This window comes from Coturnix japonica, chromosome 1, assembly GCF_054131305.1.
Source record: "Coturnix japonica strain WE chromosome 1, WE-NBRP24, whole genome shotgun sequence".
NCBI lineage: Eukaryota > Metazoa > Chordata > Aves > Galliformes > Phasianidae > Coturnix > Coturnix japonica.
Genome location: NC_140663.1, coordinates 18,728,340 through 18,755,898, shown reverse-complemented (window position 1 = coordinate 18,755,898; position 27,559 = coordinate 18,728,340). Strand labels below are relative to the sequence as shown.

The 27,559-nt window shown below is 34.2% G+C and overlaps 1 long non-coding RNA gene across 1 annotated transcript; it reads left to right on the top strand.

Moving 5' to 3' along the window:
• Positions 1 to 25,856, top strand: LOC107308959 (uncharacterized). The gene is made up of 4 exons (XR_004306284.2): positions 1 to 38; positions 10,894 to 10,975; positions 20,901 to 21,024; positions 25,670 to 25,856. It is a non-coding gene; the product is annotated as an uncharacterized LOC107308959 (long non-coding RNA).
• The last annotated feature ends 1,703 nt before the right edge of the window (positions 25,857 to 27,559 follow it).

Genomic DNA, 27,559 nt, shown 5'->3' with positions numbered 1-27,559 from the left:
TGGGTGTGCTTCCAAGCCGTGGCGCCTTCACTTTCAAAGTAGGCTTCTCAATCGTCAGAAAACCTCTCTTTCTTATTTTACTTGATTTATTAGCCTAAGTCATAATTAGATTGTATTATATTGTGTTATCTTGCATTCTGATATCATAGTTAGTAAAATAAGTTCTCCTCCTTAGTTATGTTTGTTTCCTTGATCCGAGCTCCCATCTCCCTACCCCTTTCCCTTTTCCCTGCCCATTTGTCAGGGGCTGAGGGGCCCACGGGCTTACTGCTCCCCCCATCACAGACATAGATTGATGTAAATAACTCCGTGACAGTATGTTAAATATGGTAGGCTGATCCCTAAGTTACAGTGTTATAATTTTGTAATGAAGACATCCATATGTGAGTCTTTGATTACTTAAATGCATTTATTTTCATATAATGTTAAAGATATCGAGTATTATGAGATCTGAAGCGCTGCTCTCTGTTCCTGCCTGAATAGCTAGTTCCTATAAGCAGTCACTTCTCTATTTTAACTCTTGTCTACACATTGTTGTGTATAGATAGCATGTTCTTCCTTTATGTTTTATATCTAGGAGTGATAGGCTTTAGCTACTATATTGGAATATGTTTCATTTGAAAAACCCAAATGTTCAGTTTCTTGGATGACCACTGTGTAAAAAGTGGGTATTATCATGTTTTGCTCAAAAGGGTATTTGCTCTCCAAAGAGGATTCAGTGCCCTGCATGGGGTGTGCACAGAGACAGCTATTAAACTAAGTTCAAAATGAGAGTAGAATTTGAGAAATGTTTCTGTGCCTGGCATTCTCTATTAGTTACTGCTCTAATGGCTTTGTGTATTTCCTTGCAAGCATTTTCCACTCCCCAGCAGTTTTGACACTATGAATAACACTTTTTATGTGAAATGCTTAGTTCTCACCAATATCCAAGATAGCTCCATAACAGGCTCTGCTTTGTAACAAAATCTGCTACGAATCTTTGAAGATGTAAACAGTATTCAACATAGCAAATGAGAAATGATTGGAGAGAAGCTATCAACACATATAGGAAGATATAATAAGGCCGTCTTACATTTTTTATAAGCATGACTATTACACAAAAATAGAAACGTGAAATAGACTTGAAAGCTCTGTACTGAAAAAGCAGAATTGAGAATGCAATTGAATGTTTTCAAAAGTTAAGAAATGTTATGTATATGGCAGTCCAAACAGTTTTAATCATTATTTGCTTACTTTTTGATAGTACTTTTATGTACTTTTTGTGTGTAAATGATGGACTTCTTCTCTACTTATGTTCTCTTTGTAGCAGTCACCATTTACATGAGTGTTGAATTTGTTCAAAGATGTCAATGCAGCTGATTACTTAACATTACTTTTCCATCATCTCCCAAGTAGGTAAACTGAGCAAAAAGATGCTAGAATGAACACAGCAAGGCTCTGGGCCTGCTGAACCAATTTAGACCTGACTCTTTCTTTAATATAATACAGTAGTTCAAAGCATAAGTCTGATTTCCTTCTGTGACACTATGCTACTTTGGAATTTACCTGTTTCTGACTTGCACCCCCAGCCATCTCTTTTGCTTTTTAGTCTTAGTCCAGGTATTCTTAGTGACATGCTCTTAGGGGCAAGTTCATAAAATCATTCATCCTTCTGCTCCCCCAGATCCTTAATTTTCAGCTGCCTGGTCTCAGGCACACAAGAGACTGGGGAGTTTCCAAAATCTCTTATCTGTTTGGTTTTTTTTTATTTTTGTTTTTCTTAAAAATAATTACGTGGTGAATTTTCCCCAGACTTTCTCCTGGAGGCATCTTAATATACATTTTCACTTACAGCTGAAATCTTGTTTTTTGTTTTGTTTTGTTTTGTTGCAGACAAACAGATTTGGGAAATCACATTACATTAGTTCTTCACAGTATTTCATTATTGTATCCACTTAGTGCTACTATAAATATTGAGATATTCAACAGACCAAAAGTTGGCACAATTAAGGATTTATATTGGATGAACCTGATTAAAATAAGCAGATTCTTGTCTTGCCAGTGTCGTTATCTAAACTAATGCTGTTGCCTCACTCCTATATAGTGACATTATTATTAGACACTTCTGCTGGTATATGATGCACAGTTCTGTTCTTTGTATGACCAGCACTTATAGTTTCAGCTCATTTGGCGACTGCTTTGAAATGGAGTGGTGTGAATACGAACTACTGGCAATACACAGAGAGATGCATTAACATCAAAGGCTGATCTCAAATCCCTCTAGAATCCATAGGAATTTATCATCTGAAAGCAAACAAGTTCTTGACAGAACTAGGTTTACGGTCTCCCAACTCAGCTGAAATACTTTCATGTTATGAAAAATTGGCAGAATTTCTCGCCAAATAGAGAAAACTTGCAAAGTGTGTTTAACACTACCTAGACAGAGATCCTATGAAATGTCTATTCCATGTGGTGTTACAAGCAGCAGAACAGAATCAGGACTGATAATTCAATCTCATGTAGTTTGCACTCCCTTGGAAAGTAATAGTGAATAAAAGCATGCTGATAGTAGTAATTAACAGAGGATATGATCCTAATGACTGATGCAGAAAAGAAAAAAGGGAAAAAAAAAATAGCTGCAAAGCAAATAAGATGATATGGAAAAGGAGCTGAGGATATAGGCAGAACTGAAATGGAATAAATTATTTTTCAGGGGCAAGTGTGCTTGACAAAATTGATCATATTGGAGCAAAAAATAAGCCACTGATTCATAAGCAAAAGAATATGGTAGCAACATTAGATTGAACATATGTATCCTTATAGAGGTAATTTGAAGAAAAAAAATGTGAGAAGAAAGTTGTCATATGTAAATTGCCAGCCCTACAGTGAGGTAGGGAAACATTGAAATGGAATATTAATAATTATTTTTTTCACACTTATTAAAGTAGCTGCAAAGATGGACAGAATATTTTCCAGCCCCTGTGATTTTATGATTCTGTGATTCAAAATAACAGTGAAGGAGGAAAATCTGAGAGTCGGTGAATAGCAGTATGTGCCGTTCTAGCTAGTTATGGACATGTAAATGGGAAGCAGTTCTTGCCAGAAACTTTAATCTTTAAACCTTACTTGTTTTTGGATGTCTAAAACAAATGCTGGATTCTTGTGGAGATCAGTGGAGGCACTCATGCCACTGTAGTATCCCACAATAGAGATGGGAGGTTTCAGTGTGTGGCAACACAGAGATCCCATGTGCAACAAAAGTTCCCGAACTCTTTTAGCATCAAGATTGCTGTATTTTTGACATCACATTATTCCAAACATGTTGTACCAATCCATTTATAAAATCTGAATCCCCACAAGGCAAACGTTTGTTTACATTATCTTTTTGCTATTCCTACATCGATGATGAAATATGATTAGTGAAGAAACATAAGAGTACATATGTAATTATTGGTGTGGCTTTTTTGTTTCTTTTTTTTTTTTTTTCCTTTTAATGGATTAAAAAGTAGAAATCATAAAGTGGATTTGTTTCTTGGTTATTGTTTAGTAACATAGTCATATCTAAAAGAAATATGCAAAGCATCTCCCTTTTGACACATGGGATTTGTTAAGTTAATTACTTTTGCATGTAAGGCTGTAAAATCCACCTTGTTTTTTGCTGACATGATCATAAAAGTATAATATCATGTGAATCCAAGTGAAATGGGTAATAAACTTACTGGTAGCTTGTAGGCAGTTTAAAAAAATTATACTCTCATTAGCAGATCTTTCCCCACACAAGAAATGTCTCCTGTTTACAATTCCTGATCCTGATTCACTTAAATTAGATTTTTGTTACTGAGTCTGTTGGATTAATTTCTGAAAAACAAAGGAATTAATAAAGGCCATCAAATGTGTCTCTAGATATCATAGTGCATTTTAAAACACTTTTAGGAAATTTTTGTTGTTTCATTTTCACAAAGTGTGTAAGAGAGAAAAGTAGGTGAGTGTGACAACAGGAGGTGATTGAGGAGTGCAGAAATGGCTACAGGTATCTGAGACCAGGAGCTAGCTCTAATTCAATAGCTTGGCTCTATGAGGATGGAGTGGTAAGTTAAAATGCAAAGAACACAGAGCACAGGTGCTGCAGGCAGCATCTGCCTTCCTCAAGTCAGTAAAATATAATTCCAAAACAGCTGGAAATGTTTGCTGTCAAGATGAATTTTTATGTGGCATTCCTAAACTTGGGAAGGATTCCTAAGGAAATGAAGAAATGGATTCCTATGGCACCTACAGAACAGCATGACAAGAAATATATATATATATGCATATATATATATAATAGTGTGTGTGTATATATATGTGTGTGTATATATGTGTATATATATATATATGCTTTGTTTATTTATTTACCTGCTAGTATATTTTGAGAAAACTATTTTGTTCTTACCTTGCAGATTTAAGAGTCAACATTTTCTAAGACTAGCGTGCATTTCTACAGTTCCCCAACTTCTCAGTTTAATACAACAAGAAGGATTTGTGAACTCAACGATTTCATTTTCAGATGTTCACTAACTGATCTGTTCAAATCATATATCTGGTTAGGGCTCATGTTAAACTGCAAAAATTTTAAGCAGTAGATAAGATATTAATTCCTTCCTCCCATCTAACTAATGATAGAGTTGTCCTGTTCTTTAACTTTAATGTGCAAGTGCCACTGACAGTTTTGGCTGTTCAGCCCACCACTGGCTCTTTTTTTTAATAGTACTACTGTAATTAGTATTTTCTAGTTAGTCTTTAATTTTTATTTTATTGCAATTTATTGTTTTATTTCATTATGAGTATTTATCAAGGCTAGAAGTAGTTGCTTCCATGTGATTTGTATTTCTCAATTGCCATTATTATGATGCTGAAGTCAAGGCAACCTTAAGTGAAGACACAACTGTGATATATAGAGAGGCTGCATAGCTTTTCTTTTTTACAGTGTAATTCAATCACCAGAATAGAAAAGCTCAAATAATACAATATTTATGTTGCAAAACAGTTTGTACATTAGGGTTTTTTCAGTTCTATTTGGCTCTTGCTAAAGGTCAAGGTATGCTTTTCTGAATAGAAGACAACTCAGGATTGTCAGACAGACACAGTATTTTTCATAGATCATGTTACTGGATCATGCATACAGCTGTTGCTACCTAAACTTTGACAAGGCGAAATCCAAATACAAATTTTGACATTATCTTTTATTGAATGTACTGATTTTTTTATTGGTAATGATATATATTAAATAAATATCCGTACAGCAAGAGCCATTTTTTATTCTTTGGAGTGTATTAAGCCTTGAAATTGTCTTTAGTAATATGAATTTTCATAGTGACTTGCATTTTCCAGCAGGTTTTGTTAATTTAAAATCCTAAAAAACATATGTAATGGCAAGTTATTTAATATTGAATAAGCAATATTAATACTATTTTCTTATTAATATATATTGATTATGCCAATCAATGATTATATCTTTAAATTTACATTTCATCCCCTTGTCTACAGCATTTAAAAAAATTCTCCATCTCTATTAAATCAATTAAGATCCGTTCATTAGTTCTGCAGAAGTGAGCTTACATTCAAATAATATGAAAGATTTATGGGAATATATGCTTCTCTGTGTATCTCTGTATCTGTCTATGCATCAGCATAGCAGGGCCAAGTTTATTCCAGCTCACTGTTATGGCTACAGTTTCCCTTGCCATGTGGAAACATAGAATTTCTGAGATACTTGTTTACTTAATCCAGTTATGCTGCACAAAAAAAACCCACAACAAACAAAACAAACAAACACACAAAAAACAAAACAGACTACATATGACTGCTTGAGCAAAATACAATGAAAATCAATGAAAAAGCAGTGTTGTTTGAATATCAAAGGGAATGGAAGAATTGGTGCAGTTATGTAGTGATACTGATCAGTCAGAGCATCCTTAAATCAGGGGTAATTCCACAGGATTTCCTCTCTCTTCTTCTTCTTGCAGGGATTGCAAACATCATTTTACTTCCTTGTTACCACTTTTGTTTTGCAGTTTATGTGTGACATTGTAGATATGCTGCATAACTGTTTTTTGTTGTAGTTGTTGTTTTGCTTTATTATACTGTAAATTAGACCTGTCAAACTTTCAAGGTTACACTTTTTTTTGGTGATCTGAGGTTGATTTTTTTCTGATTTTCAGTTATATTTCCATGGTTCCTCCTGTCACCTCCACCTTTACTTTAAAATTTTCTCTTTTTACCTTCTGTTTATACATATCGGACTCCATGCAGCTGTCTTGATAGATAGGTTGTATTTGTGTATACATGTGAAAACTTAATTATGTTTTCTTTTACCAGTGTTAGTCTTGTATTCCCTCAGTATCTACTGTTCTCGCAGATTTATCACACATTTCTGGGTGTAAGGCTGAGGCTTGAGTAAATGAAATCATAAAGAAGGAAAGGCTTTCTGGATTATTTTTAATTAGTAGATTAGAAGAGAAGGAGCTGATCAGTAGCAAAAGCCAAAATGATGATAAAAATGAAAGACTGGATTTTTTGCTGAGGTTTCGTTCAAATGATGGAGAAGGTATTCAGAGCAGTATACTATCTGGAATATACTGAGGTCCCAGCAGCCTCTTCGTGCTCACTTAATTTGCACCTGTAAAATCATCCAGTTTTGCTGTAGGATGGAAACTGGGCTTTTAAAGAAGTAAGAACAAGAAAGTTGAACTTGAATATGTTATTTATTTTCCAGGACTGCTATATATTCCCAGAGAAGAGATTTATCTCACTGTGACTCACTTTCTCATGCTTTTGTAAATCATGTTACACAGCAAAATATCAAGACTAGAATGATACTGTCACTAAAATTCAATTCAATGTTGGTAAATAGAAGTTCAAAAACAAAGCTACAATCCACATGGATATTCAAGAAGGACTTTGGCATTGGTACTGTGAACATTATAATGCATAATTTACTGACAGATGGTCCATAGAGCAGGGTTCACAGCTCACAGATGTCCTCAGGAAGCGTTGATTGCACAAATACAGGAAAAGAAATCTCTGTCTTGGTGGAATCTCTTCAGAATAGAATTTAGGTCATTAGTCAACAGGATCATCTTGAGAAATTAAACAAGCATCACAGAGGGAAGTATACAGATAGGAATCTATCCTGAAGAGAATTAATTTTGCATTACACAGATACATTTTAGAGACATGTTTGCTAACAATCTTTGCCAACTGGCTAAAGAAAAGGAGTGAACTCTGTTTTGGATGTAGATTTACATATACACACACAAGAAAAAAGGAAAATATAACTGTAAGTAAAATGGAAAATAAAATCAAATCTGAAGCATGTTGCTTCTTGCAAACATGAATGCAACTGATAATAGCCACATTCTGGGGCTTTCACAGGGTAGATCAAAACAGCTGACTCAGAGAACAAGAGTTCCTATGGTAATGGGGTTCAACAATAATCAACAAACATCATCCTTCAGAATGTTCAGCAAACACCTTGATTAGACAGACAGAAATTAAGCATTAAACAATGTATGTTATTGTTTTACTAGTAAATCCTCTGCATTTCTAATCTGAGGCAATAGGAATCAAAAGAGAGTCCTTAGGAGAGATGTTGGCTTTTAAAAGGTCTGAAAAGTAAGATGTAAATGAACAATGAAAAATTTAAATATATTCAGAGTAAGGAAATGAAAAGAACAGTAGTACTTCTCATATATGTGAAACACAGATTTTAAGGACTTTATTCTGCTTTCAACCCTCAATGAAGTTCAGACAAATGAGCACAAATTACATAAAATAGGGTCTGAGCATCATTATTGAGTGTCTAAAACTTAAGATTATGAAGTTCTGTAGTGCTTGAATTAAATTTTACAGCAAGTATTTTTACATTGACCTAATAGTTTATCTAAAAATGTTTTAAATTATTATGTATGATATTATGTCAATGTTGCAAATTATTATTATGTTTATAATTACTATTATTCTATCTAATGGGTAAAGCTACAGAAACTTTATCAAGATTGAGACTTTATCTCTTGCTTTAAATCTCCTTAAATATTTTATAGTACTCAGTGAAAATGAAACACATTATGAGTTCATTGTTAGAAGAATGACGAATTTGTATTATTTCACATTTTTGTTATTCTAATTGTACTGACAATATGCTGATGTTGTTTTCCCCCATGTTCTCAAGACAGTTTGCTGGAAAAAGGCTGCATCAGAATGTTAATGCTTTGTCGCATTTACTGTGACAAATAATTGTAAACTTCACAGCTCTGATATCTCCAGTGCTCAACAATGTTGTTCAGTGGGCCTTTTTTGCTTTAATGGAGCAGTAACCCGCATGGAAAAGTTGAGAATGAACTAGCTATAAAAGTCTGGAAAAGACTGTACTCTACATTTTAAAGTCTATTAAACATTTAAAGATTTTTCAAATAAAGCTATAAGGCATTGCAATTCAAGACTATTTTTGAATGCTATGATAGTAAATAGAGGCTGCTCCATTTTTCAAGTAAAACATGCCAGCTAAAAGCTAGGAGTTTATCTGGGAAATATGTGTGTTATTATTGAGTTGTCATATATTTGATATAAACATTTTTCTTTTTCAATATTCAGCTAGCCAAACAGTGAATGTGCTCTTCATCAGAATTAATTTATTGGCTTTCTTGCAGTTTATTTTCTCAATAATCAAGATTTTCTTTCAATAAATTCTTTTTGGAACTGTGTCACTTAGGCAAAATATTGAATGATTTGAGGGGCTTATTGAATGCTGATATACTTATCTACATAGTCAATATTAATTGCATGATATTATAGGTTGATAGTTGAAGGGACTGTATAAACATGAGGGGGAATGACTGTTTACACGGGTTGATAGTGAAAGGACATGGGAATGGTTTTACTCTAAGACACGGGAGATTTATGTTAGATTTTAGGAGGAAGTTTTTCACACATAGGGTGGTGACACACTGGAAGAAGTGGACCAAGGATGTTGTGAATGTCCCATCCCTGGAGGCATTCAAGACCAGGCAGGATGTGGCTCTGGGAAGCCTGGTCTAATAGTTGTGACCCTTCACATAGCAGAATGTTGAAACTAATTGATCATTGTGGTTCTTTTCAACCCAGGCCATGCTGTGATTCTATGATTCTATGATGCTTGGTAACAGTTTCAACATGCATGCGGTTGAAGCTGGTGAATAATCACCCTGCTCTGTAAAACATAAATATTCATTAGATTTAAGTTCACTGACTTAAACAGTATAATCTGCATAAAGTTGAAAAGATGCTTATGTGCTAGGCAGAAACAAGGCATGGAGATTTTAATGAAAGTCATTTACTTAAGGTAAGAGTTAAAAATCAGAAGCTTGTTGCTGATCATCTAAACTTAACTACTGTAAATCTCCGGACTCCTGAGTTCATGAGGAATGAGCTAAACTTTTGAACCAGAATGAATTTACTTATAGTGTATCAAAAGTTGAGATTTTCTTTGTGAGAGAATAAATTTAAATTAAGATGATCACTCTACTAAAAGTCTATCAAGGATAAAAATAAGGGTAAAACTCCTTTTGGATATGACAGAAAATAACAACACTACAGAATTGGCATGGAGAAATAAAACTGCCTCAGGTACTTTGGGGAGGGGGTTGAAACTAAATCATCATTATGGTCCTTTTCAACCCAGGCCATTCTCTATTTCTATGATAGTGTTTTACTCCATTCTCCATTATATTTTAGTTAATTCCATAGATGCCTTAGACCAGTTGTCTAAAAAGAATTAATAAAAATACCTATTATCAAGTGAGAGATTCATGGTACAGGGGGTTGCTCTCCTTCCCTTTCACAATAAGGGAACAATTAATTGCTGCACTCATATTCTAACTTCTGCTACAGCTGAATTTTTCTTAAATAACTCATTCAGGTCAGGTATTAAATGTTCATCCTTCCAAGATCTGAACAACCATATGGTAGGTTATGCATCAGAGAAATACCTGAATGTTCTCTTTAAGGGCCTCTTTTATCAGGTAGTAACACAAACACTTTCTTCTGGAAAAACTAAAGACTTTTTTTCCTTCTTAGACCTTGCTTTCATTAATGTACTTTTTCCATTAGAATTTTCAACTGGAGAATTTTTCTACAAAGCAGGCTGTGGCATGAAGATACTATATCTTGACTCTGCATTATACCAACTCCAGTTGTGAATTATTACTTATACCAGTGCATGCATTTGTCTTATAAAATTAACCAGACAACAGCTTGCATAAGCTTATGCTGGTAGTCAGAATGTGTGAGTAAAGCTTTCATTTGTAATCGAATTTCTACTTCTGAATTTAAATGAAACCAAGCAAAAGTTCCTTACTTTGCTTTTTATGATTAAGTTCCGACTTCAATTTAGAATAATAATAGAACAGCAAAATAACTTTTGCTTTCTGGACAGTGTAGTAGACCACATCAAGAGAAAGTGCCTAAGCATCAGCTACTTTGGAGGAAGAAACCGAAAGTCAGCAAATGTTGCAATGAAAAAATTTTCTTTATTTAGTAAAAGAAGGATCTCCTTTCATAAGAAGAAAAATAGGCCATCTTTATTTTCTTATACATTGCTAAAGGAAAAAAAAAAAAAAAAAGAAAAAAAAAAGAAAAAAAAGGCCTACAGTTCAAATAACTTAATTTTCTTTCTAATTTATTTCCATATGACTACTATAAGCATTATACTGTTGCACTGATGAATGGATCATATCACAAAAGCAAAAAGGTGCTAATCAACAATGACACATATCTGATGACAGAACTGTTGGTATTTCTTAAATCTTAATTATATATTTCTAAAACATAGAGATTAATTTCTGAGGCTGTCATTAAACTAATCATGTTATGTACATGATCAATATTTTTATTTGTTTTTAGATGAAAAGAAAACAACAAAAATCAGCAGGAACAAACTAACTCATGAATATGGAAGTTCTTAGATTTTCACTAGCTACAGAAGGTAATTTTTCTAATTGAAAAGTCATTATGCTTAAATCTGCTCATCATTCTTCTAGTCAACAAAGTCTTCCACTTAGGCACTTAAAATGAAAGTGAAGGAAGATTATAAGTAAGAGCATGCTCATCTTTTATTGAATAACTCTGATGTCTGAGGAGTTTATGACTGTTTCCATCTAACCAATATTTTTGACAGTTTGGAATGAATTTGGAAATACTTGCCAAAGAATCAAGCACACATTTTTTGTCACAGTAACTGTATGCTAGTATAGCTTGTGTGGATAAAATTCATAAATAAAAATTCTTAGAGGGATAACATTCCTTTATGAAATGTTTTTTTTTTTAGAAGAGAACTCTACTATCTCAACCTGGCTTTTTAATTTGCTGAGAAAAATCTGTTTATGATTTATGTCTAATGTCTAGGACTTATCATTCAATTTAACATGATATAGACAGTTTTGTTTCATTGTTATTGCTATTATTCTGATGCATTTGCTAGATAAGAGTGTTCAGTAAGAGAATCTTGTCTCCAGCCAATAAAGTTCTGTGTAATTAAGTCAAAAGAAAGTCAAGCTTTTCTTCAGAGCTGAAAGACTTAGGTGCCTCTGATCAAGCAACTTATTCCATTCCATCTTATGACTTCAAGTACTTTCTTCTTCTTTATTTCCATGTCTGGAAATCTTCAGCTTTTCAATTCTTCCCTCAGAATATACAAGAAGGAAGTCAGAAAAGCCATTCTCTGCACTCAATCATTAAGAAAAAAAGTAATTATCGGAAAGAAATAATGCATTCTTTACTGAATTTCAAGTTAATGTTTTATAGGTAAGATCTAATGAGCAGGCAATTGCTAACAGAATGACACTATTGCAAGTAACAGAAATTAGTATTTGATTGCAAGTAATAAAAAATATTATATAATATAAATAATATTATTATATATAATTATAATTATTATATAATAATATTATCAAAGATGTACATTTTACGTGAACAAAGAATTCTGACTATCATCTGCTCGTAGTTCATTCAGGAGTGGTGAACAGGTGCTATGAATACTAACCTGTGCACAATAATTACAGAAAAAACAAACAAACAAACAAACAAAAACCCTAGTTTTTATGTGAATACTTGTTATCTTCAATACATGTGAGTACGTATTATCTTATGTGAAGACTTGTTATCCAGTGATACAATTTCTCTTTTTCGTAATTATTTTACACACACAATAGTGACATGGAATCTTTTTTTTTTCCCATTGGTGGCATCACATTGATATATTTTAGTTTCAAATTTCAGTTTAATGCACAACTCCACCACAGTTATTCCTTTAAGTTAAAATTTATACTTTTCACAGAACAGGACATATACTGCTTTAAGATCACGTACGCTGTTTATTCGCATAACATTTCATTGCCTGGTATGACAAAATTACCACAAACTGTGCTTTCAGTTTCCAATTTAAAGAGAAGAAATTTTGTATATCTGAAGATATGTAATAAAATAATTACTGTGCAAATTCTGTTTTTGAAATCTGGTCCGTAAATGGTTATACTTCACTGAATAAAAGCAAATAACTGCAGCACAGCTCTTTTTCTACTGATGTACTCATGGGCCTTAATTTTCAGGAGAGAAAATTTAATTTATTAATATGAGTGCCATTTAGTCTAATTTGTGGTAATCTTGTTTATTTCTTCTGAAAATAGATGAAACTCTTCATCTCTGTTTCCTGGTATATCCCAGATGCTGTATGAAATGGAGCAAATGAATCATGGGGAAAAAAAAGAGAATTTCCATGCATGTCTGTTCATCAAATAGATAGCTGAGTTGATAGAGCTCATGTCAAATAGAAGACAATGACATTTGGACCTATACATGCTAAAACAATCCTTGCAATCAAGGTTTTATGTTCCCTTTAATGCCATAAAAGAACTATTACCTATCCTCCCTGTGTTATCTCCCAGTATTCTGGCACAAAATCACTTTTGGAAGATTACCTGCATTTTCAGGTCTAGATTATGAAGGATAAAATTTATCCAGTTGAACTGTTTCGATCCCATAGCGTATTTTGTATACTTTAATTTTTTGAGACATAGAAACCTATACTTGGGTTGCTTGATTTCTTGTTTATAAATCTACAAACTACAGTTGATCAGCTTGGTGAGGTGCCCTTAAAATTGACGAAAGGATTTTCATAGTCTTTATTGTTACAGTTTTGTAATTGTATAGAATATATAGATATTAAAAAATAAAAATGATAATTTAAATCAAATTTCCACTTTAATAAAAATACAAAACATAAATAAAGTTCAGTACAAATGCCCTTCAGTGCATATTTTTCTGTACAAGAGGACTTAGTTTTCATTTCTTCTCTCTTAGTTTTTAATTGGTCACCAATGCTGTGTCTTTGGTTTAACAGTCTTTCTAAAGATGTTATAAAACTTCTGTGTCAGGGGTGTCAACCCTTCCTCAAAAGGGAGCACCTCACATATTCTTTCAATCTGGCATCTCTCATTACAGGAGTTAAAAGAGCTTTTGCACAAACAGTTCTCTCTTTGGAAGCTGAAAGCAGATTTCCGTCATCCAGAAATGTGAAAATCCACAGGATATCCTCTGGATAATTCCTGAGAATAAGGAGTGATACTAACAGTAAAGGCTGCCAGTATATCACAATATTAATCAGTTTAAAGGAAATAATAAGGCTAATTAGTCTGCTGTGTCATCTCTTTTAGAAGGGCTTAGTTCTACAGAAAAATGAAGTGTTGTACCTTCCTTCCTTAATTGTCATGTGAAAAGACCATTTCAAATGGTTTTTTTTGTTTGTTTGTTTGTTTGTTTGTTTTCATGTTTATACATCGTCAATAGCTAAATGAATCTAAGAAATAAGTACTTCAAAATGATCGTTATTCCATGTCTGGGAAATCATATAGAATTAGGAACACTGTGAAAGAGGTTAAAAATGAATAAAATAGAAAGAGTGAATAAGCTCAAAGTTAATACTTAGTTCCTTTGTTTCATCTGAGATATTCATGATGCAGCTGAGGTATATGTAGAAAATATAAAAGCAACCATTACATCACAAGGCAACTTAGGCACTGATTCAGGAAGAGCATGGTTAGCTGCTTACATGGAGAGGAATTCAGGTTGATAGAGAAGCAGGTCATGTTGGGAATAAATAATAAAACATAAATATGCTTTGAGAGCAGAGATTTCTGTCCCTAAGCTAGTCTCAAAAATATACAAAATTTTACTCTGCTACCAGATCCTTTGTGAACTGCTTTAGTAGTTCCAAGTAGGGAAAAGGCATGGATGCACTACGTTATATGATAACTCTAAAAAGAAGTATCATAGTTTTGAATTTACCAAAGCACTGGATTTTCTTTGATTTATGGATGAACTTTGAGTTATTATTTTTGTTTAATTGATTTAACACACATATTTACAAAGACATAAAAGTAAGAAATAGGACATACTATTCACAATTATTTTGCCATTTGAGGAAATACGAATAGAAGAGTAATTTCAAGCAATATGCTTCTTTCAAGTTATCGAAATACAGGAATTGTTCTGTGATGAAGCAAATTTTGACCCTCACAAAACATGATGCCCACTTTCTTCTTTTATAACAAAATTATCTTCATGTACTTCCAAATGATGATTTCTCTAGACATCTCCTTACATTTATATTCCTTCAAAATACCTTATAACCACTGCAGAAATAAAACCATGCAAAAATTCTTTAAAAGAACAAGTTCATCACTACTGTTTTCCAAAATTTCTTATTTTTACTTTCACTTTGTAAAAACGTAATTGATCGTTTGAAGATTAAGATATTCTCAGAGTATTTTGCAGCAATCTTTAATATAGATACTGAAATTATCCTTGTGAAAGTGTTTATATTATTCTATTTTTGAAGTATTCTACTAAAAAACTTTAATAGAGTTGAGGAAGATATAGTAGATGGCTTAGGCTTTACAATAATAAGTATTTAATTAGATGGTTAAGATCTCAGAACCATTTACAGGAATTATATTACTCCTATAAGCAGTCATCACAGCTTCCAGAAAGCTTTCAGTAAGTTTTCTCTGGAGCTTCCAAAGCCATAGGTGATGTTATTACATTTAGCAATGGCATTAGCAAAGTCCTGCATTTCTCGAATCCACAAAAATTAAGCATCCAGCCTATAGTGTTCCACTGCTGAGTCAGCATCATTTTCAGCTAATTTTTTTAACCTGAGTTCTTCTAACTTCAATTTGATGCTTATTAATGTTTTTACATAAGTACTTCAGAATGATGAATAGCTGCTCCTTGTGTTCTTCACAGTTTTTTAAAATTCTGCCATATCACAACTTATTTTTTCATTTTTCAAGGCTTACTTGGTTCAGTTATTCCTTGTTAAAAAGTTGTGCCATAGGTTTCTTGGTTCTTTTTTGCCCATTTCTTTACTTTTTTTCAGTTTTTACAATATGTCACTTTTTAAATGTGAGGTCAGAAATCTGTGTCATAATGATATTTTCTGCTTTATTTTCTATTTTCCATAGCAATTCCTAACACCTGTTTTGCTTTCCTGGCCTTTGTTTAGCACTGATATGCATTTTCATAGAGCTCTGTAAACAAAATGCTTAAAACTGAACAATATAAGCCAGACGGCCCTGGTCTGAGCTGAACTGGGCCTTGGGCCATGTACAGGGCTAGGAAAGGAGGCCCCACAGCTGCCAGTTGATTGCATGACCTTTATTTACAGCATTGCCCTAAATGAGAGAACATGACTCAACAAATTCCATAAAAGAAAAGGCTGTTCTTCAGTCTTGCAATGCAGTTATGTTAGGTATTCATGTTAGTATTATAAGACTAGAAATAGATATGAAAACACAGTAGCCTTTGCCACTGATAAAAGTTTAGAGAGGATTCAGAAATTGACCAAAAAAATTATTCTGCAAACTGATGGAAGCATTAGTAAACTGACACCTTAAAGATTACTGACAACATAAATATAATTTAGTTTCTACCATGTCAAGAATGAGTTGCCTTGCATCTAAACAGACCATATGAAACCATTTTAAAGTTGAAGGGACTCATATGTAATCTCTGTTCAGAAATGAAAATCAAATCTCAATTCTCATTGAATTGAAACATCTCACACAAAGGTAACAGAGTAGATAAAACTTTTATATAAAAAAAATAAATAAATGCCATGTTGCCCTGGGCTTACTGATAAATGCTGCTTTATTAGACACAGGTATTCCCGAAGGTACACATATGACTTTTATTGATTTCCTTCTGTTTGTATTTTGATAATCATTCAGAGTTCCAGTGCTTTCCAATATTTCCATATGCTGAGTCAAATTGGCCTGAGAGAATGGACAAGAAAAACTGTAGAATCACTGTCTCGCTCCAATTTATAGGAGGGAGGCAAGTTTCTTTTGATATATTACACCCAGCATGCAATTAAGAAACAATGGTTCAAATGTTGGTCCAACCAGTTTATTACAAATAATAATCAGCTGAGAAAATGGGGAGGGGAGAGCGGTGACTACCAAGAATTAGGGTGATGGGGATGGGAAAGCGGGCAATAGGAAAGGTAGGAAGAAAGCAAGAATTGAATAAAGTGGGGATAATCACTATCTGGATGCAGCAGCGTCCCATCACACAGTGTTCCGTCAGTGCATGGTAAAAACGCAGGGGAGAGCAGCAGCAGAAGGGAACGGCAGCAGAGTGACTGGCCAAAAGCAGCAAGCCGGTGCAGCGCAGAACAGGTGGTGGAGAAAGCAGCAGGGTCTCACGGAGCAAGGTCTGACACAGCAGGCCCAGAAGAGTCTGTTGGCAACAGTAGGGCAGCAGTAGAGCAGCAGCGAGGAATCTCAAGCCAGATACCTGTCTTGTTCTTCAGTGTGCTGGTGTCAAGTCGTGAGGCATCTGATATCAGAAAACCTTCTTGAACACGTTGTGAGGCATCTGATATCAGAAAACCTTCTTGTTCACATTGTGAGAAAAACCTAACTTCATGGTTGCTGATACTTTTTTAATCCTTTTCCCTGCCTACATGACATTCCTGGGTGCTTGGGTAAGAGACATGAGCAGTACCCCCCTGAGATGGCCATCTTCATTGAGATAAGCCCACATAAAAGACCACTTCATGGCCATTCATCTGCAGCTTATCTCTCTCATTGCCCCTGGCCTTGTCCGTCTGTGTCCCTAGACAAAGGATTTCTCAACCTTTGCCCAGGATTTGCTTGGACTTGTCCATCCTCAGCAAACTTTGAGGCTACTGTAAAAAGCATGGCCTCTTACAATCACTGAATAGGAGGGCGCTTGGGAGGTCACCAATTCCATCCACATCTTCAAAACAGATTTGAAACACTAAATTCAGATGAGGTACATTAGACTTTTTTTCAGGAGAGAGAAGAACTCAAAGAACAGAGTTTCTCTTGACAACTTATTTTAATGCTTAATCATCTGATATGAGAATGTTCATTCATTTATTTGTTAGTCTGTTTTTCCCAGTCCTACAGTTTCAAATTGTGCTCACTTTTGAACCATCTTTCACTGGGTTTTTCAGAGGAAAGTCTAGCTCTATCTCTTTGATTACCCACATGTAAATATACAAACACTGCTATTTACTCTCTCCTTAAACTTTTCCTTTTTAGACAAAATAGCCAATTTACTGTTAAGCAGGAAAATCCCTTCCTCAGCTGTGCTCCTGCTCATCATTCTTCATGTATCAGCTTTCCTCCTTGTCAGCATTTACCTACTGTTACTGCTACAGTCTGTACAAATAGAGACTCAGTGATGGCACAGCTTCTTCAGAGAAAAATAGCTGCAGTGATTATGTTAATGGGATCACTGATTTCATGAGTAAACATACCTTTTAGCTGTTTTGCTACTTCATGTGTCACTAGCTAGGTCAATGAAACATCTTGGTCAAGTACAAAAATATTAAAAACTCAGTTATTTATTTGCATTTCAATAGTACTTACAAAATGCAATAAGTTGAGACCCTGGTATTTGAGGAAAAATGTGTTCTACATCCTTGTAAAATCCTATATAATCAGAAAAAAAAAATAAAAAAATAAGGAAAGTACTTAATGGAAAGTAAAAAGAATAGTAAGAAAATGATAATATAAAAGAGTAATATAACAATAAACACATAATTAAATGTTGAAAACCTCTCTGCCCCTGTATTTATCATATGTTAAAGAAGAAATAAAGAAATATAATCTTCCTACACTAAAAAAAGGAAATATATATTTCATTATATAGGATAGTCAAATTTCCCTTTCCATGAGGACATTTCAGATATGTACCATTTCTCCCTGGAAGTCAAGGGGCAGGAAGGACCACTCCATCTTGTATATTTCCAAAGCCATTGGACTTGACAATATGTCTCTGGTCATGTCAGCTTCACCTTCATCTTTCATTCATGACTTATTTCCTCCCATAGTGAGAGGCTGGTTTCCCATCCATTTATGAACAACCTCACATACCTGGCCACATGATGTAGCTCCTGCCTCAAAGTCTTTCTTGAACTGTTCATGGAGTGAGCGGTCCATGCAGATTGCTCAATTCTCTGGTATATCACTACTGATGACAACAATATGTCAAGATTTTTGCCACTGAGCATAGATAAAAATTCAGTTTGGACAGTTAAATGACTGAAGCTAGGTGATATGATATACATATCTATATCTTAATAAGCAGTCACTGTGCTTTCCCGTGAGCCCAGTTGTCTGTTAGCATATGCCCTGATACTGCATGCAAAACACAATGTTCTTAGACTAATTTCCCTGGAAAATGTCAGCAGTTATAGCACCAGATCAGGAAGCAATCAATCTTGCAGACAAGACCTCCAAATCTTTAGAGCTTTCAAAACTGTATCCCTGTCAGTTAAGCTTTAAACAAAAATACACAGGAAGCCACGACAGATCAGCCATAGTTTGCTCTCAGAAAGAAATGTCACTTAGGTAGACAGCACTCTCCTTTCTGCTTTGTGTTGTTCATTTTGGGTTGTTTTGTTTCATTTCGTTTTTTGTTTGCCTTTCATTTTTTGCACATTTTTAATATACACATTTGTGTATTGTGTATTGTGTAATGCTCTTGCACTTTAGACAACAGGTGCTATAAGCATGGATAACCTAAAGCAATGCCCACAGTTGAACTCAATGACCTTCTGAATACAGATGGAAAGACATACAGGCAAATGCTGATCACTGGATCTCTAAAGGCTTTAAGGTTATGGTATATAATGTGGAAACAGATTAGTGTATAGAAATTGTCAGAAGGATATAAGTAAACACCACTGGCCCAGCCTCTTTTCTAAGACAGCTGTGTTCTATGTTGTACATGGATTTACAGTTTGGCTTTCAAAGGCTTTGGTCTATCCAGCAGTTAGCTGAGGAGGACGCATGCAACCCAGCTTCAAAATAAATGTAGAAAATTTTGACAAACAGATGGAGAATAAGTGTTCAATGAACACTTATTGTAAGAAATAAAAAATTAAAAAGCTCAAAGTGAGCAAATCGGAAGAGACTGAAAATGTCTGTACTTTATTCTATTTTATTTTACTATTTTATTTTATTTTATTTTATTTTATTTTATTTTATTTTATTTTATTTTATTTTTTTATTTTTTTATTTTTTTTCCCAGAGCTGCTCTGGGTGCCTGTGTATTAAGTGTGCCACAGAGTGCCACACTACCATGTTAGCCAACATACAAACCAAATTATTTAGAGATAGGTAAAATCACGCATTTCAGCTCCGCACTCTTGGTGCTGACATGCCTACTTATATATTTCATTTTACTCTTACAAGTCCCTGTAAATACATATATATTATGTATATAAAATATACATATCTTTTAAAATCAATTGAGTATCAAAGCCAATTTATTCTTAACTGTTTCAAGGCCTTTCAGGCATTGTCTGTGGAAAGAATTAAGCTGTATTCACACTATATTAAGAAACCACCTGCAGCCTTGGACATTTAAATCTGACTTTACCTGGCTGAGAGGTACACACAAACTGCTTGAGTACAGAAATTCATTACACTTTGAGAATGGAAATATATTTATATTGTAAAAACAGGTTTCCCATTAGAACCATGACTGAAATGATACAATCACCTAATGTTGAAATGACCCTACTGCAACAGCTTAGCTACTGTTCAGTCTTCACAGGGCACTACAGGAGACTTTTCACCCAACTGCTTATTTAGTTTTACGTTATGCAACTCTAGTCATAAATTCGCACATGCAATTTGAAAATAATGCCAGAATGGGAATTAAGAATCAAATTGACCATATGCAGATTCATTCAAATAAAATGACACCATTCAAGTTTTCAGGAGTACCTGATTCAGAAATATAGCCTTAAAAGAATTAATAGTGACATATTATTCACTGATTTCAGCTGGTGTGATTATGTAAGAAGTCAGAAAGCAGGGCAGGCTAGCTGAAAGCAGGCTTATTAAGTTACAGAGTAACTTTGCCAAAGCCCAAAGTATGAATTCTTTGAAGTTTGTATTTTGATCACGTTATATATATACCCATGTCTTTTTCTGCATATTCTTTATTTTTCCTTTTTTTTTCCCATGTCTCTGTGCGTGTGTGTGTTACTTTGTCAAGCTTTCAGACCTCATGCCATAGCACAACATTCCAGGAGCAAATTGGGAATCTGTTTGCAGACTGTTAATGGTGTGCCTGAAATATCCAAAGGAGCCCTGCGGTAGTGTGAGGTGCCCTAAGATGCTGAATCAGCATTTCTTCCTCACGACAGTTCAGTGCTTGTGCATCTGTACCTGCAGTTCTATGGTGTCTGCCTAATGATAATTCAGGGAGTGCTATGTGCATTTTGGCCCCATAATTATGATTAAATATTTACTTTTTAAATAATTAACTGCAATTATTAATTAATTTCCAAACTTCTGTTTTATTTTCAGAATTGCTGGAATTAGCTGGAATAAATTCACTGTCCAGTCTCCTCCGGAAAGCCTGTCTGCTTCTTTCAGCTCAAGTGACTATCCATTGCTAGACGGTTTCCATTATGACTCCAGAAATGACATGGTTTGTTTATGTTTATTCACTGTAGAAATGTGATGTGGTTTGAGTCCCTCCCTCTGAGAAAAGCCAGGAAAGTATTTCTCAAAAGAGTTCTGACTTACTTAGCCCCTGATTCAAATTGATATAAAATTGCCTTTTGATCAGGCAATTAGTTGACCTGGCATATTTCTGACCAGAGGCCAAGTCCAGCATGTTACAGCTATGATTTCTTTTTTTACATATATGCATAATTTAATCTACCAGATTTTATGTTTCACAGTTAGTTCCCTGATAGTTAGACACAGATGCTGCCAGACCACTTAACCCTGTTTAGAAAAAACATATTTGCCTCGATTACTTAACCATATAGTCTTGAATACTTCCATCTGTTTACTCAAGCTTATTAATACTTTTATATTTTAAATCTAATTTCATGAACAGAATTTATGTTTCAATGAAAAAGTATCTTCTTTGTATTTAAAATATTCTTGTGAGGAGATAGACATTATTATCTATTAAAAAAAAATAAAATCTGGGAAGGCTGTGAGATTATTGAAGTATACCTTCAATACATCTGTTTATTGCATAGAACATTTGGTCGGAAAAATCAACATTTTTTATCAGTTTCCCCATTTTCTTACTTCTATCTCTGTTACTTTAGTCTGCTTTATGGCTCCAACAAATTTTTATGAGTGTTACAAGCCTTTCCCACCAGAATGTTTCTGCTTCCTTAATCCTAGTTGGGCTTCTTTCTTTGGCTCTTTACTTTTCATTCACCCTTTAACTTATCCAGTGTAGGCAGGTTCTCTCTGCTTTCAGAATATCATTTTGTCCATGGAGTAGCTTCCCTCCCAAAGACAGATAAACCTGTAATGCCTAGGAAAATAATGTGTTTGTTTAATAGTCTTTTTTTCTACCTCTCACTTGTCATGTAGCACTATAAACACCTAACTTAGTAAGAATTACCTCCCATGCTGCAGATATAACCCCCAAAAGATCTTCGTGTTCAGCAGCTATTTCAGAATCTTTCCTTTTGCAAAGCAGTGCTTGTATTTTCAGAAAAGGCATTTTCCTTTAATGAAAGCCAGTTCAGTCCAATGTGTATCAATGATTTGACTTCTGTGAACATTTTGTTTGGCCCAAATCATGGTATTTAGGACCATGAATTTCTTCTTTTATCTGATTTATAAAAGCAACTGGATTTAAAGAGCTAAAAATCCCAAACAACATATTTAAATCAAGATCAGTGGCTATTTTATTATAGTTAGTTCCAGCTCTAACAACATCCTCCTTAATAAGTAAATGGACATTTGGTGGGATAGAGGGTACAAAGGAGAAACTGCAAAGCTGACTGTACAACGTGCTAGTTAGTGTTCTTTTCTGGGATATGGAAGAATCAGGTTACAAATTCAGTTTAATTATTTATACAAAGAGAAATAGCATTAATTGTATACAGAGAGGAGTTCACACATCCAACATCTCGGTGAGTAGGCTTCTGCACCGGGATGCTGGGATATCTCTTTTTCAATTCCCCTGCCAGTGACTCTTTAACAATTTATAGACATTAAACTGCTTTACGACAAATTCATATACAGCACTGCAATGATTAGTGTTTATTTGCAATAAAGGGAGACCTGAATTCAGCCTTGATCCAATCAGAACCACAAATCAGACAGCATAAATGTTTGAGAGCAGATTCCTCCCCTGTAGGGAAGTGCTTCGAGCTTTGGACTGTTAAGAAAAATAAGGCCAAACTCTTCATGGTCACATTCAGTGAAGTGGTGGATTTGAGAGAGAGAGCTGACCTGGAATTGGATATTATTTACTGAGGTGGATCTTTAAAATTGAGAATATATAACATTTGTTGCCTCTTTTTAGATATCAAATTATCTGTGCTCTGAAATACATTTATTTATGTCTAACCATCAAATTTTGAACCCAAGATTCTAGAACATTGCAGAATATCTATAGGTAAAAATTAATCATTGGACAACTTCATTTGTATACACAGGAGAATAGAGAAAATTTTTATTTTTATCATATGTTTTATAATATTCTTCCTTTTGTTTGGAGGCAGCTACAAGAGATACAAATGCTGTAATTCTTAGTACTATCATGGCAATCTTTGATTGCTTTCATTTTTCAGGCTTCCTTCACTACTATCAAAAGACCAGATATTGTATTCATGCAAACACAACTGTGTGGAAACTTAACATTGAATTTAAATGCACCATAAAACTGTCAAATTCTACACTTTTTTAGGTGTTTGTGTGTGAGTTGTGGGTGTGAAAGTGATAACTAGTGGTTAAAAGTGATAACTAGTGGTTAAGTCTAGCAGAATTCACCTTTACAATCTTGAACTCTTTTCCCATTCCTATGAAAAAGTTCCACAAGTGGGACTTATTCATGTTGTGTCCATCTTGCAGATAGCTTATTCAGAAGTGTGCTACCAGCCATGTCAGGACTAGAATATATATTACACAGCTTCTAAAATTACTTGGTATATGTATTATGAGACACCAGCCTAAGACTCCCTTTAAAATCAGTGCATTCAAAGAGACTAGGTCATCCCTCCTACTTCAGACATTTAAGATAAGGTATAAATTTCCCTGAAAGCTCCATTGACTACAGAGCAAGCCTACACAACTAGATCAGGCTGGATATGCAGTATTTGGACAGATAACATCAAACTTAATCATTTCTGCCATAGAGCTTTTAAGTTATTCCTATCTGCAGTAGCCAAGACATAGCAGTAGTTTGGCTGTTTATATATTTATATTTACTGACTGGGTAGTTCATAAAAATTTAGGACAAAATAAATTTGAAACTCTATATTTGTATTTTATTCAATAATTCACCTAATCCATCAGTGACACTTCCATTTGTTTTAGCAGAGCAATGTAGCTCTATAACAGGTAAATTTTTATTTCCTATTTTCTCATCTCAGGTAGTTAGGAACTACTATGAAAGATGGTGGGCTATAAAAACTGATTTTTTGAAAGCGTGCTTTCTGTATTCAGTAAAGACCTTTGGCACTTGTCTCATGTGTCCAGTAGAAGTGTTATTTGTCAATGTGAGAACTGAATCAAAATCAGCAGGAAACAGAAATATTGCAACAGGAAAGTATCAAGAATAAAGCAAGCTAATAACAATTGACCAGTAGTTAAAGAAAATGAATGAGAAAGATAAAGGAGAAGAATTGACACAAGGATACTGTTCATATCATAGTATCATAGTCTCATAGAGAAAATATGAATCCTTTCTTTAAGATATTGATTAGACTTTGATTCTTGCTGTAGAATTTTCTACTACCATCTCTCTTCCTCTTTTACATTTACATTAAGTAGATATTTCTTATGTATGTACCATAGAATAAAACTAAAATAAATACATTTATGGGTTTAAGTTTTGTAGAAAAAGAATCATTTAGCTTAAAAAAAGGGGCTGGGAATTAACTCAGTTGCTCAAGAATCACATTATGTTTGCTTCTGTCCCAGTATTATTTTTTTATTATTATTATTTATATTTCTCACTTCTTTTGTCTAAATTTTGTTATCATTATAGTTTCAGTGAATTATTTAAAGAACTAAATCACTTGGAAGTAAGCTGTCATTACATGCAGACAGTTTCTATAATTATTTTTTAGGTAAAATTCCCAGCAGTGACAGTCATTAAAGCTAAAATCCATTTAGTTCTAGTGCTTCATGTTTCATGAGATCTTATTGTTTCAACAACCTACTATAAGAAAAACAGGTTTTCCTTTTCTCTCCATGCTGACCATACAGTGCTACCTTATTTATCAAGTGTTCAGTAAGTTCCGTAAGATATTTCTGAAGAAATATCTGTTATTTTGATTTTTCTGCTTCAAAATTATGTCATTTATTCCTCACCTGTACATAAGAAATGAATTTTGAACTTATATTATTGGGGAAAGAAAGCATCTTAATTTAAACATTCTTAAAATGTTGTCAATCTTGCATTAGTGGAAAAAATTGCTGCATCTACGATTTATGATCTGTATCAACAAATCTGATAGATGTTTTTCTTGATCACAGTGATATACATGAGAGGAAGACTAATTTCAAAATATGGACTAATTTCAACGTTTTCTCTAAAAAAAAAATAATAATAATTTAAAAAAAATAAATTAAAAGTCTTAACCTTAAAGGACTATAAATGTAATCCTTAGTCAGGGATGTCCTCTAACTCAGTCTTAAGAAAACCATCAAAATAAACCAAACCCATCACTTTTTAAAAAGTAACCACACTTGAGGCATGGTCCACTGCACATAAGTTTTGATTTTAAGAAGTTATGACCTTTAATAACTAATATCACTCTAAGGTCCCTCAAGACACCACCTCCAGAAGATACTTACTTTAGGACAGTATGAATTAACCTCTGGAGATGTCTGCATTATTCCATCTGCCTTGGAGGGAGAATAGATGAGTAGCTGGCACATTTCCTGCCATTTCCTGTGACTGTGCTACTTCTGCAGTAGAACCAGAATCTGTATTTTCTGTAGTGTTTTAAGACATTTTAAGATGTGGACATATAAATCTAGATTAATGCTTGGCAAGTTGAGCTGCTTTAATTTTATATTCAGCCTGTATAAATGAGAAATTAATTTTCATTTTATTTAACATTTAAGGTTAATGTTTGCAATTTCAGTACACAGACAAGCCAACAATATGCCTCAGTGGCAAGGAAGGCTAATGGTATCCTGCCTGGGCCGCATTAAGAAGAGCATTGCCAGAAGTCAAGGCAAGGAATCCTCCGCATCTGCTTGGACCTGGTGAGGTCTCTGTAGCAATAACTGTGTCCAGTTCTGGGCCTCTCAGTACAAGAGAGGAGTGGAGCTCCTGGAGTTAGTCCATCCAAGGGCTACTAAAATTGTTACAAGACTGGTGTATATCTCAGGTGAAGAAAGGCCAAGGGAGTTGTCCCCATTCCGCCTGGAGAAGAGAAGGCTCAGGAGGAGCTGATCTATATCTGAATATCTGAAGGGAGGGTTTCAAGATGTTGGGGCTAGACTCTTCACAATGGTGCCCAGAATCAGAATGAGAAGTAATGAGCAGAAACTGAAATACAGAAAATTCTTTCAGAACACATGAACAAGCTTCTTTGCTGGGAGGGAGACTGCATACCCTAGAGAGGTTGTGAAGACGCTTAAAGCCATCTGGATGCAGTTCTGGGTAATGTGATCTAGAGGATCATGACTGATTGAAAAGAGAAGACAGAATAATCACCAGAAGTTTCTTCCAATCTCGGTCATTTTGTAATTCAGTGATTATTTCTACCTCATACGACAAAATATATATCCTGATAATTCCCTTGCAGCTGTAATGATGCAATTTTGGCCCAGGTTTATGCCTCAGGCTTTACTGCTTCATTCATTTGCTCGTGGTTTGTATTACTGCTGATGAAAATGTATGCTTTTCAAATGGTAATCATTTGAATAATTCTAACAGGTTTCATTTGAAAAAGATAATACTATTAATACAGTAAGTGGTAGTTGGTTAATGCTAATTTAGTAAAAAATGATTCCTGATATTGTTCCTGAAAATTAAACACAGGTTTTTCTTAATAATATTTAAACAAAATTTGTCTGGAAATCCAACAGGAAATTTTACTATAACAATTTTCTTTTACAAAAACAGAACTAATACTTTGTGGACTTCCCAATTAGTTCAGCCATATTAGTCTCTCCTGACCCCCAGGAGACAAAGCCAATAAATTCTCTGAGATTCCTGCATTCATCTGCCATCTTCTGTGAAGTTATAGGACACATCTTTATGACATCTAACTTGCATTTAATGAGAGCATAACATAGTTGGATTTCAAAATACAAAAGCCTGACAAACAAGACTCACAAAGTTTACATAACTTTAGGCTGAGTTATAAGGATAAAATCCTGAGTTAGTAAATGGGATTTTTGCTACTGATGCCCATCAGTTTAATATATCTAGAGGGAAACTTCCTATTTAATAAAACCCTGTCATATAATTCTGATTTGCTTTTTTTTTAATTATCTGAAGATGAAAGGAAAGTACTCCATGGAGATTCTCGTAGTCTTGACTATGAGGTGCTGCATCCCAAGTCTGGGAATTAAACTACTAAACCTTTCCTGTAGAATTAAATTTGTTCAAAGAACTGCTTTCTTCTTCTCCCAATACGCCAAAGAAATGTACAGATTATTCTGAAGGAGTATGCCAGTAACCACTAATGGTTTATTACTTCACAACAAACGGGATTTAGTTTCTAGAGTTCTGCAGAAGAACAACGGTTTCTACTAAGTTTACTCTGTCTTCTTATTAATTTGTTTGTCTTATACAATAGGCTGTGTTTTCAAACTGCTAATGACTTATTTGTAGTTATTTTAGTAAGAAGCTCAAAGACACATTTTTCCATTACATTTTTGTACCCCACTGACTGTCCTCTATATAGCTAACATTGATTTTCCACCACATATTCTACTGAACTAAAAACCAATTTTTTCTCCCTTTATTTACCTTCTACAGAGTACTTTAGCTTCATCAAAATACAGATAGATATGTGTAA